Source organism: Piliocolobus tephrosceles, chromosome 8, assembly GCF_002776525.5.
Source record: "Piliocolobus tephrosceles isolate RC106 chromosome 8, ASM277652v3, whole genome shotgun sequence".
NCBI classification, from domain to species: domain Eukaryota; kingdom Metazoa; phylum Chordata; class Mammalia; order Primates; family Cercopithecidae; genus Piliocolobus; species Piliocolobus tephrosceles.
In genome coordinates this window covers 75,397,749-75,409,886 of record NC_045441.1, presented here as the reverse complement: position 1 = coordinate 75,409,886, position 12,138 = coordinate 75,397,749, and positions in this window count along the sequence as shown.

Genomic DNA, 12,138 nt, shown 5'->3' with positions numbered 1-12,138 from the left:
GTAGTGGTTTCAACCCTTCAAGATGTGGTTGTTTCTGCAGCTGGGGGCTTCATTATAATTTATTTGGGAAGATTCTTGCCGGTGACACGGTAACTCTACAGTGCACATTTCGTAGTGGGTCGCAGTCCCATCATTGGCAGCAACTTTCTTTTCAGTATATTGGCATGAAGTTTTTTTTGTTTTTTTTTTTTTTTAATTTCCTGAGCAGTGTGGGAGAAAATTTCTTTTCTGGGGGCCTGTGAATTTCCATGTGTCATTAATTTTGAATCATGCTGTCACCGTGACAGCTCAGGGGCCTCACAGATGCGAACATGAGATAAGGCAGGTAGGTGTAAGTCAGGTTGCTCTCTGAAATGTACTGTGCATAAGTGCTATATATGGATGAGAACCCAAAATATACCTCCTATATAACAAAGCCAGTTAAAGACAAAGAGCACTTTAACCATTACGGCATGTATAGGAACATTTCCAGAAGAGTGGCCTCTATATCTGGTTCTATACCTATTTGTGTGACTTCATGCAAAGGAAACTCTTTATGCTACTTGAGGGATCTCATTTTCTATATCTGCAAAATGAAATATTTCAAACATGTAGCAAAACTTACCTATATAACTAAAAGATCAACACTAAAATATTTAAGTCACAATTTTGACTTTTACATTTACATTTTCAATGTAAACCCTCAATGTGTTTTACAAAAGTTTTGTGGTATAAGAATCTATTTCAACAGGTATATGACTTTGAGGCAATGTCACTTATCAGACTGGCTCACTGGAAGAGACAACTGGTATATTTTGTCTGCCCAGCGCTCACTCACCCTTCCTTCCTTCCTTTCTTTCCTTTTTCTTCCTTCCTTCCTTCCTTCCTTCCTTCCTTCCTTCCTTCCTTCCTTTCTTTCTTTCTTTCTTTCTTTTCTTTCTTTCTTTCTTTCTTTCTTTCTTTCTTTCTTTCTTTCTTTCTTTCTTTCTTTCTTTCTTTCTTTCTTCTCTTTCTTTCTTGTTTTTTTCTTCTTTGTCTTCTTTTTCTTTCTTTCCTCTTTCTTTTACTTTTTTCTTTCTTCACTTCTTTCTTTCTTTTGTCTTTCTTTCTTTCTCTTTTTGTACATTAGCTACTTCTGGACTGTACGAGATTCTGAGGAAATTGTCAACTGGGAGTCTACCTTCCCGCCACTATCACCACCACTGAAGTGATCATTTGACCCTGAGGCAATGAGATTCTTCCTCCTAGAAATTTGTATCATAAGTGATGACCACCCAGGGATGGAATCCTGTGAACAAACACGAAGCAGTTAGAGCTGAGCCATACAATGGTAGAGAATGAGAGAGAGAGAGAGACAGAGAGAGAGAGAGAGAGGAGAGAGAGACAGAAAGACAGAGACAGTTCTTAGGTTCCATTACCTAAGTTCTCAGACCCACCTTGCTTTCCACCTTTTCTATGACTTGAATGTTCCTTCTTTGGCTATGTAACTGCTCTGTCTTTCCAATAAATTGCTATTTTTTTCCGGCATCTCTCTCTGTTGCCAGGCTGGAGTGCAGTGGCGCAATCTCAGCTCACTGCAACCTCCACCTCCTGGGTTCCAGCAGTTCTCCTGCCTCAGCCTCCTGAGCAGCCAGGACTACTGGCACGGGCCACCAGGCCCAGCTAATTTTTCTATTTTTAGTAGAGACAGGGTCTCACCATGTTGACCGGGATAGTCTCGATCTCTTGACCTTGTGATCTGCCCGCCTTGGCCTCCAAAGTGCTGGGATTACAGGCGTGAGCCACCGCACCCAGCCAATAAATTGCTTTTTTGCTTATGTCGAACATGGTAAACTTCAGTTGCTTGCAAGCAAAAAAACAAAAAACAAAAACAAAACAAAAAAACATGCTGGATAATGTGGATGGGCTATGGGCAACTTGGGCAACTTGGAAGCCAACATCCTCATTTCTCATATTTCCTGGCACCTAGGGTTCTAGATGCAAATTAAGTTCCATCAATTCAACACATCAGTATAAGATTTAGAAGCCTGAAGTGAGGCGAGGCCATTTTCCTGTCCCTTTTTGGCTGTGTCTGCTGATAAACGTGGCTGTGAAAACCTGAGATTTCTCTGCAGCAATGTCCCAGTGTCCACACTAAGCCTTCCTTGGTGATGAGTAAAAGCACTTGTGGCAGGCTTTACTCATTAAGATTACTTGATTTGATTCCTAATCCCTGCATTATACCTCCTTTGGTACCCAGAAGCAGTGGCAGCAGAGAGGTGGCAGGTTCTTCACCCAGGCATAGCTCTCCTAGTGCCTCAGTGGTGGTAGCTGGTAGATGGGTTCTGTATCATTTGGAAATCACTTTTAGAGACCCAGACTACAGCCTGATCATTTAACACATCTAATGATTTCATAAGTACTCATTCTCTGTATTAAATTCTTCCTGCTAATGGCCCAGCACGGTGGCTCATGCCTATAACCCCAGAACTTTGGGAGGCCAAGGCGGCGGATCACTTGAGGGCAGGAGTTTGAAACCAGCGTGGCCAACATGGTGAAACCCCATCTCTACTAAAAATATAAAAATTAGCCAGGTGTGGTGCACACCTGTAATCCTAGCTACTTGGGAGGCTGAGGCAGGAGAATTGCTTGAATCTGGGAGGTGGAGATTGCCGTGAGCTGAGATCATGCCACTGCACTCCAGCCTGGGCCACAGAGCAAAACTCTGCCTCAAAGAAAACAAAAGTTAAAAAAAAAAATTTTTTTTTCCTGCTAATAATACCTAAAGTGGTCTCTTTTTTGCACTGAATCCTGACTAATATAGAACTGTAACTGAAACAAATTTATAAATGATCTAGAAAAGGATATATGAGACAGTTAGAAATATGCAAATAAAAGCAATATAGTACAAGAGTGGTCAAATAATTTTGTGCTTGAATTTCTTCTGTATCATCAACAACAGATATATTGTTAGGTAGTCAAGACTACAGGAGCTATAAAATTTGTAAGACATAGATAAGTGATGGGTTACAAAACAATTTGAATTTTACAAAGTAGTTGACGAAATTTTCTTGTATTTTTGTCTGCTATTAAATAGTTACAGCAGACAGTTTTCTTGACATTGAAAAGCTGATTCTAAAATACGTTTGCAAGAAAAATGAATTAGGAATAGCCAAGTATGACAGAAGAGATAGTAGAACCAGAAGGGGACATACTTTACTAGATGTCGATTTATTCTAAAGTAATGATAAATAAGGTAAAATGATATTAGCACATTTAGGAAACCAACAGAAAAGAATAGAGCGTCCAAGAAGAGACTCACACAATATGGAAATTTTGTATATAGCAATTCTGGCAATAAGGATCAGAAGGGAAAGAGTGAACAAATTACTTCAATATGCTGAGAAAACTAGTTATCCTTCTAGGGGGAAAAAAGCCCTACTTTATTCACACACACATATACACACCATTCTAAATGGTTTAGTGATTTGGCCATCAATGGCAAAACTTCAAAATTTTAATACCTTGAGAAGACAAAACAGTAAAATATCTTTAAGGTTTCTGGGCAGGGCTGGGTAGGAAATTCTTTAAAAAGACAAAAAAAAAAAAAAAAAAAAGCACCATTGACTTTGACTGTAGTTGGTTCCTAAAATACTCAGAGGTCTAGTCAGATAAAAAGGTCAGGTGTCTCAGAGATTCACCCTTCCAGGTACTCAAGATGGGCCAGCAGAGTCACATCTGAATGACTGGGATGTACTGGAACACAGTTAAGGACTAAGATACGGTGTGTAGACCAGGCCTGTATGTGTGGGTGGCCAGGTAAGTGCCTCAGAAAAAAGACCTGCTACCATTCCTAAAGAAGGCAGAAGGGTGGGAAGCATGAAACTCAACAGACTGTCATTATTTCAGATCTCACTGTCACTTAGTTCTATATCCCATCAGATAATACTCAGCAATAGGGTGTTATTGCTGAGCTTATTATAAATTCTGTTTGATAAAAACCCTTGTAGAGCACAGGGCAGCTCTAGTTTTCATGCCTGTGGACATTTAAAACACCAAAATAACTACTGATTTTTTAAATCCCCAGGAATTAATTGTATTTTAATGTAATATAAGATGTCTTAAAGTAAAATGGATTGGCAAAAGGCTCTATTGATGTTTTAAGGGCCTAGGAAAGAAACTGATGGAAAAAAAAATGTTTCCTTGGAAAGGACTGTTACATGTTACAAGATGTAAGACACAGAGGTGGAGAAGTAAAGATGGGCAAAGTCTCAGCTAGAATTCATAGAGCAGAATAGTGAAAAAACAAGTGTTTGAAATGCAAATCAGTTTCTCACTTTTTATACTGTAGGAAAAGAAACTATCTTAATAAAATAGAGGTCTATCATAATAACAGTTTGAAAACAGAATGATTCATGTTTTAAAAAAAAGTGTTTCTTAAAACTTTGTAAAGAAAACCACTTACAGGCTAATATTCTTGAAAAGGGACATGTATTTTGCTTTTTATTTTAACCTATTTTGAAAGTTGGGGGACAATTTTCTCTCTCAAGTATTTCTTGACATAGTAGATAAAAATTCAAATAAAGGCAAATAATATCTGTTTTTCAATACAAATATTTATAGCCACTTTATTCACAAATTCAAAAAACTGCAAACAACTCAAATGTCCATCAATGGTTAAATAAATGGTGGCATATTCACACAAGGAACTCTACTCATATCAGGGAACTCACATGTGGAACGACATAGATGAGGCTCAAACACAGTATCCTGAGTGAAAGAAGTCAGATGGAAAGATTCGTACTTCTGTATGATTCCATTTATAGGACAATGTGAAAAAGGCTAACCTGGAACCACAAAATGGACCAGTCAAATGCAACACTATACCTAGGAATAGGAAGGAATGCATTTTGTTGTATGTAAATCGTTCCTCAATAAACCTGATACTTAAAAACTTCTGGCAGATTGGCTTTTTTATAGAGAGAGACAACAAAAAAGAGAGAGAGAGAGAAACATTCAAGAGAAGAGAAGGAAAAGAAAACAGACTGATATCATGGAAAAGGGAGAGAGATTTTTGTAAAGATTCTTTGTAAAGCAATGTAATTTCTAGTTGATTATAATAGAAGGATGGTGCTTAACTGCCCAAAGTTGCCAGATACATGTCAAGGATATATTAGAGAAACAAGAGTGTCCATAAACTTGGAGAACTTCCCCCAAATAAGGGTAAATAAAATATATTTAAAATAAAAGTTATGTCACTGGAGAGTAACAAAAAAATGATGCCTATTGCATTTATGTATGACACAGCTCTGTTATGAACACCTCCAGGCCAGAAGACTTGTGTTATCTGCACAGCTAAGAATAAAACAGGTGTGTTCAGGACATTGCTCCCTTCCCTGCACCACCCCAGGGAAAAATCTCTTTAACAGAGGCATCTAATAAGCTTAGCCCAACTATGTAAAAGTATATAGTCTTTAAAGTTAGTAGACCTGAAGTCCAGTAATTAGCATTGAAGCCTTGGGTAAATCTCCCAGCTTTCTTATATTTTTATTTTCTTGCTCGTAAAATGAGGGTATTGTATAAAATGATACAAATTGTATAAAGAAGCCTGGCAAAACAAAACTGAAAATCCAGAGAGGCAGAAAGGCAGGCATTAAGCACGAGGACAGTTACAAACCTTGAATATAACAGGAGTCCAGGAAGGACAAATTAAGAAGAATATGATCGAGCGTCACTCTTAAGAGTGACTACATATCTATCTGATAACTACAAGCTTACAATGCTCTAGAAAGCTAAAGTGACAGATGGCACCTAAGACAAAAAATATGTTCACGGCCGGGCGCGGTGGCTCAAGCCTGTAATCCCAGCACTTTGGGAGGCCGAGACGGGCGGATCACGAGGTCAGGAGATCGAGACCATCGTGGCTAACACGGTGAAACCCCGTCTCTACTAAAAAAATACAAAAATCTAGCCGGGCGAGGTGGTGGGCGCCTGTAGTCCCAGCTACTCGGGAGGCTGAGGCAGGAGAATGGCGTAAACCTGGGAGGCGGAGCTTGCAGTGAGCTGAGATCCGGCCACTGCACTCCAGCCCCAGCGACAGACCGAGACTCCGTCTCAAAAAAAAAAAAAAAAAAAAAAAAATATGTTCACTAAAGTCAAGTCGGTGGAGATTAAGCCTCTTGAGCAAGGTAAAATTCCAGTTTGAAGAAATGGGGCCTAATAATAAGGCTGCTTCTGCTGAAAGAATGGATGTGCTACGTGTGGAGTCAATGCTCCTTAAAGCACAGAGCTCCTTCCAGCACTCCTGTCTCAAGTCTATATTGTCTACACTGGTGTTTGAGATTAGGAGAGCCTGGTCCAAGTGAGGGGGTCAAGGGACTCTATAAGAATGTGAGAGTAGCTGGGGAACCATCAACCTAAAGAGTGCCGTGGTTTTTAAGACATAAAGACTCCCACTGAAAGTAATCAGAAGAAGAATGAAGATTTCATTAGCACTTCTGTAGAACCAGAAAACATTGTCCTAGACAGGCTTTATGGCAGTGAGCCCTGAAACCTCCCTGCAAATCATTTGGGAATTCGTGTTTGTCAACAGAAAATTAAGATGCCTTTAATGGTAGTTGCTTAGATGCCATTTCTTATTTTAACCACAGCCTCCCTTCTTGGGGAGAAATTTTCAAATTTGTCATTATTATCCTCTCTTAGAAATGGCTCAAGGCTTTTGCTGTATGAAACATAAACCAGAACACAACAATCAGCTTCTGAATAGGATGCTAGTATCGTATATGGGGAAGCAGCATGTAAACCACAAAGGGAAGAGTATAGTGGCAGATTTGTCAGGTCTCCAATAAAAGACAATGTCTAAATTCCTGCACTAGATCTGCTTTTAGAATATTTTATGTTTTCCAAATTGGACCTAGGGTTTTCTGGAATGATGAACAGTAATATCCTAAACGACGAAGTCTTAATTGGTACCACTTTGAAATTTGTACCTGAAAATTAATCAGTTGGTCCTATTCAGAATAAGAACATAATTTTGTGATGATATTGCTCATTTTACACATGGAAAAATCCCAAAACCGTTAGGGGTCATATTAGGCCATTTGTGTTTTTAAATTGTTTATTTACATTCCAGCTCTCTAGACTTGGTTTATATGTTGTTGCTTTCCATGTAAGTTAATCTCTACATCTCTCTTCCTGGTTTTTAATAGAGTATAGTGTGTTTAAAACAACATTGGATTATGTCTCATGTTTGCCACATACTTGCAGAAAGCCACTGAGTCAGTCATATAAACTTTCTGAGACTCTATTCAAACTGTAAGTAAGGATAATCACACCTACTTCACCATATTGTCATGAGGAGTGACCTCAGGGAACCTCTGTGCAAGACCTGGCACTCAGCAAATGTTAGCTTCCTTTCCTGGTCTACAGCTGGCCCCACCTGACCTAACCACATTTCCTACCTCTAAACCTACAACTTTCACTCAACAAGGCAAGTCTGCTGAAAGTTCCTGCCATGCTAATTCTCACTTTCTGCCTTTAGTTATGTTATTGTGGCTCCATATCTTTGTCTAGACTTACTGAAATTTACTTTCAATTTCTACAAATATTTGTTACTTGCCTCCTACGCAGAAGATATAAAGTTGAAAAAAATAATCAATCTCTTTCCCCATGAGTCCTTCATTCTCTTAGAAAAACAATTTATTGATGCTGCGTGTTTTATTTTTCACTCAAAGTAGTTTTTACGAAGTACCCTATGTCTTTATACATGGTGAAATTCAGACTACAGTTAGGCTTTTGCTTGTATTTTCTGGATAATGAAATTAGATTATGAAGTTAATACTTTAAGTAATACAGTATATAATGATTTTTAAACATGATGCTGTAATTTTCCATCTATGCTATTTAAAAGTCATATTGAGGCTGGGTGCAGTGGTTCACACCTGTAATCTCAGTACTTTGGGAGGCCGAGGCAGGTGGATCACAAAGTCAGGAGTTCAAGACCATCCTGGTCAAGATGATGAAACCCCAACTCTACTAAAACTACAAAAATTAGTCAAGCACAGTGGCAGGTGCCTGTAATCCCAGCTACTTGGAAGGCTGAGGCAGGAGAATTGCTTGAACCAGAGTGGCTGAGGTTGCAGTGAGCTGAGATCACGCTACTACACTCCAGCTTGGGCAACAGAGTGAGACTCCGTCTCAAAATAAGATAAAATAAAATAAAAGTCATATTGAGACAAAAATAAACAGCATTTAAAAACATTTCCAACAGATTGTGACTGGGTAATTGATTAATTAGGAGTTAAACAAAGGACTTAGCGGTAACATGATGTAACTAGAACATTCTTAAGAGGTAAGTTGCATTTATCAATCACATGAAAACTGTGTGTTTAAGTACTAGAATATATGTCAATTCATGTGATTCTTTGCCTTCAGTCAATGGAAAGTAAATCTGGTTTAACTATGTTTGAATACATGATGCCAGCCTTGTTCACATAGTTTATATTTGAATTCAAAGCTACTACCTTAATTTATTAGTTCTGGGCAGAGGCTTATCCTGTACTCTTCTAGAACATTCTCCTTGTATACCATTAATTTCCCTGTCTCGTAGACTGAACCTTATTTTTAATATTCACTAAGAAAACTTTATTTCTGGGAAAGTATAATGGAAGCTAAGATGTACTTTGTGGCAACTTTTAGTGTGGCCTGGTGTGGTAGGGAATTTTTGTTGATTTTTTTTAGGTAAAAGAGAGACATACTTTCCTTGTGTGAGAAGGTTCCTTGGAAATGATGATCTTAGGCCCTTCAAGTTGCCCCTGTATCTGAGAACCTGCTGAGCATGATTACAGATCACGAGTTGGGCTTGGGTTTTCCCAAGCTGGCTGCAGAGACAACTTGTCTAGGCGCCCAGTGAACAGCCACAGCCCACAGAGAATGTGTGTTTACCCAGACCTTTTCCATGGTTTACTTCTGAAAATTGGTTCAACCACATGGGAATCTAGTTAGACTCTTGGAATTATAATCTTTGACTGGTACATGACCCAAGCATTTTTTATAGAATTTGAAAAATCAGATTGGAGCTTAGAAAATGAAGAAAGAACAGTAAGAGTCCAAATCCAAACCTCTCTGAGGTCCACCTAAAATATACCTTTTCAAGCATGAGTTCCCACCACCAAACTGTTCATCTGTACTGGATGTAACAGCATGAGCAGAATTGTAGTGACATAGTGAAAGACAACTTTCAGTGCTCGTGCAGCTCACTGGGGAGGTAAAAGTATGTGAAAACTTTCCTTATGTATGACCTCCTATTAAACTGAACATATTCCATCTAGATGCTTAGGAGGATAGATATTTGTAGCATACAGTTGATTTTGTAGCATACACCTGTAGTACTTCATCCATGAACCAAGATTAGTGCTATGGTTGATAGACTGAAGTGTGGGTTGATAAATAAATGCTATCTTTAGGAATCTACTATTATACCTAGATTTCTCAGTGTAAGAGGGAATAATTAAGACTGATGCTTTATTTGAAAATGCATTATATTTCTCATTAAGTATAAACCATAGTAAATAACAAAAAAAAAAAAAAGCTTATCCATAGTAGAAAGCTGGCAAAAAAAAAATTGCTAAGCAATGAAGAACTTGCCTTTTCTAGTTCTAGTTCTCGTGTTCAGTAGCTGAAAGCAGATCATTGCCATAAAGAAGTATTTACCAATTTTAAAAGGTCTTGGCCCATCATAGCTAGTGTTAGATTTGGAATATAGCTTTTGTTGCCAAGGTGACAAACACTTATAAATATAACACATCTTCTAATGTGCTTTTAACTTGGTATTTTTATGGCTTTTAAATCAGATACCATTAGCAAATATATTAGGTAATTTAGTTGAAAGACCATTTTCCTCTAACACTTTTTGTTACATCTCCCCAGGTATTTCAGTAAATGTCTGTTGTGACATTCTACTCCTGCTAGGCTTCCAACGTAAGGGGATACATAAAGTACATCTAGTAAAGATTAACATATATTACCTTGCCTTTTTTTGTATTGATCACTGAAAAATGTATAAAAGAGAGTTAAATTTGTAGTCTCCTTGAAGAGCAACCATTGTTCCTATTGTTATTTTGGGGTCTACACCTCCTCCCTACAAATAATAGTCTGGCTTTAAGATTCAATGCATACAGGAAAGGGTTTTGGGTACAGCATAATAACCATATATTAACACTTCCAAAAACCTCCACACCTAAATGCTTTCCCATATATAAAGAAGGCTATGAGGAAAATAATTACAATAGACTACCTGGAGCCCTAGTATTTCCACAAGTTTAAGTTTATTGTTCCAAACAATAGACCCAACATCCCAGGCAGGGAAAGAATTAGCTCTAAATATATTCACTAGATTCTTAAAAGATGGTTTGTAAGGTGGACATATTTGTCACAGCAAAGATAAAATGAGGTAAGACATATTTAAAGTCCAAATTTGCACTTCTTGTTACTTCATCAGAAATTCTTCTTGGAAGACTATCCAAAAATTCATTCATTCTTTTTTCTTTCATTCATTCAAGCAACAGACATTTAAGAAGCGTCAACCATGTTGCAAGCACTGGAGACAGAAAGATGAGTGAATCCCAGCCCTCAAGAAGAGTATAATCTCAGGAAAAAGGCAGGCAAATCAATGAAGTATTACAAGACACTGATAAGTGCTAAGGCAAAAACTATACACGAGGAAGGTGTCAGGGAAGAGTCCCTAAAGAGGAACAACTCTTTGAAAATTGTTTTTACAGAATCAAGATGGAAAAGAATATATATTTTATTTAAACAGCAAAACTCTTGCAAGTTAGTGTTTTACATAATAAATCTAGAATTGCTGTTTCCTTACTGTGTGATCTTGAAAGCCTCTCTGTGCTTCAGTCACTCCTCCTATGTAATGTAGATAATCTTCCTTGCCACCCGCATGGCTCATAGAAGACTGTTTATAGGGATAATGGGATGCGGGTGGTGTAGCTATTTAATTTATTTGGAAAAGAAAGATGCTATGTAAACACACAGCATCCTTATTATTCCAAGCGGTAGTACTTTGGATAATTACCGTATAATGCTCCACCTTTGTGTGTGTGTGGTTTGTTTCTTTATAGAAAGGCAAGTGCTAATGTTAAGTTTCTCTAATAACTTTGGAAGCAATTTTAATCCAGCAGACAAAACAGAATAATCTTTAGAGTAAGTTAAATCCCTTTGTATTTGAGTAGATTTTGTTATTTACCAAGGTCTTAGGCAATTTCACCACAATTATGAAAAGTGGTGCCCAGCAAACCCAACTCTTCAGCAAATATCTGAAAGACACTATTGCGGACAGCCTAGCAACTTCTTCCCTACAGATACAACTCAATCGTGCATGTACGGGCGCACGTATGTGTATGTGCATGTGTGTGCGTGTGCGCGCGCGCGTGCACACACGCCTGAGCCTGGGGCTTGCCAGAAAGAGCTGGGAACGAGCTGAAACTGGCTAGCATACCTGAGGCAGCTGTTACACCGTGGCGCCTGGATTCTTCTCTCAGACTCCAGACTGGCTCCCCTCCTCCTCCACCTCCTTTTCATACTCTTTAACTCTAACTGCCTTTCTTCTTCCTCCCTGCAACTTGGTCAGAGATTCCCATGGCCTGAGACTCTGGCCTTGTCCTGCCGCCAAACATTCTGGGACTGGCTGGCTGGGGAAAGAACCCACACTGGTGGGAACATGAAGTCTCAGAAAACAAAACAAAACAAAAAAAACGACCCCAATAACTCTTATCTGTTTCATCTTTCTTTCCTCCCATTCATTCTCATTCTCTCTCTCTCTCTTTCTCCTTTTGATTTTTGCGCTGGAGATTAGCCAGGAATTGCCATGGCAACCAGGGAAAGTGACAGTTCAAGGCAGATCTGCTCTTGGGTTCTGAAATTTGCTTTATCAACAAGTCAGTGTCTATCAACTTGACCTGGGGCTTGCCAAGGCAGTCCAGCCATTCACAAATAAAAGAGGCAGCCTGTTTAAGGAGCCCATACGAATCCCTCCTTTTCCCGCAGAAGTATGCTGCTCCAGGAGATGCCAAAAGAGCAGAGAGGTTAATAGTAAATAGAAGAGTCTTTTAAAAAACATTAGACAACAAGAAACTTTACTTTTTCAGTTCAGTCTGGCCTCTCATAGTTTGA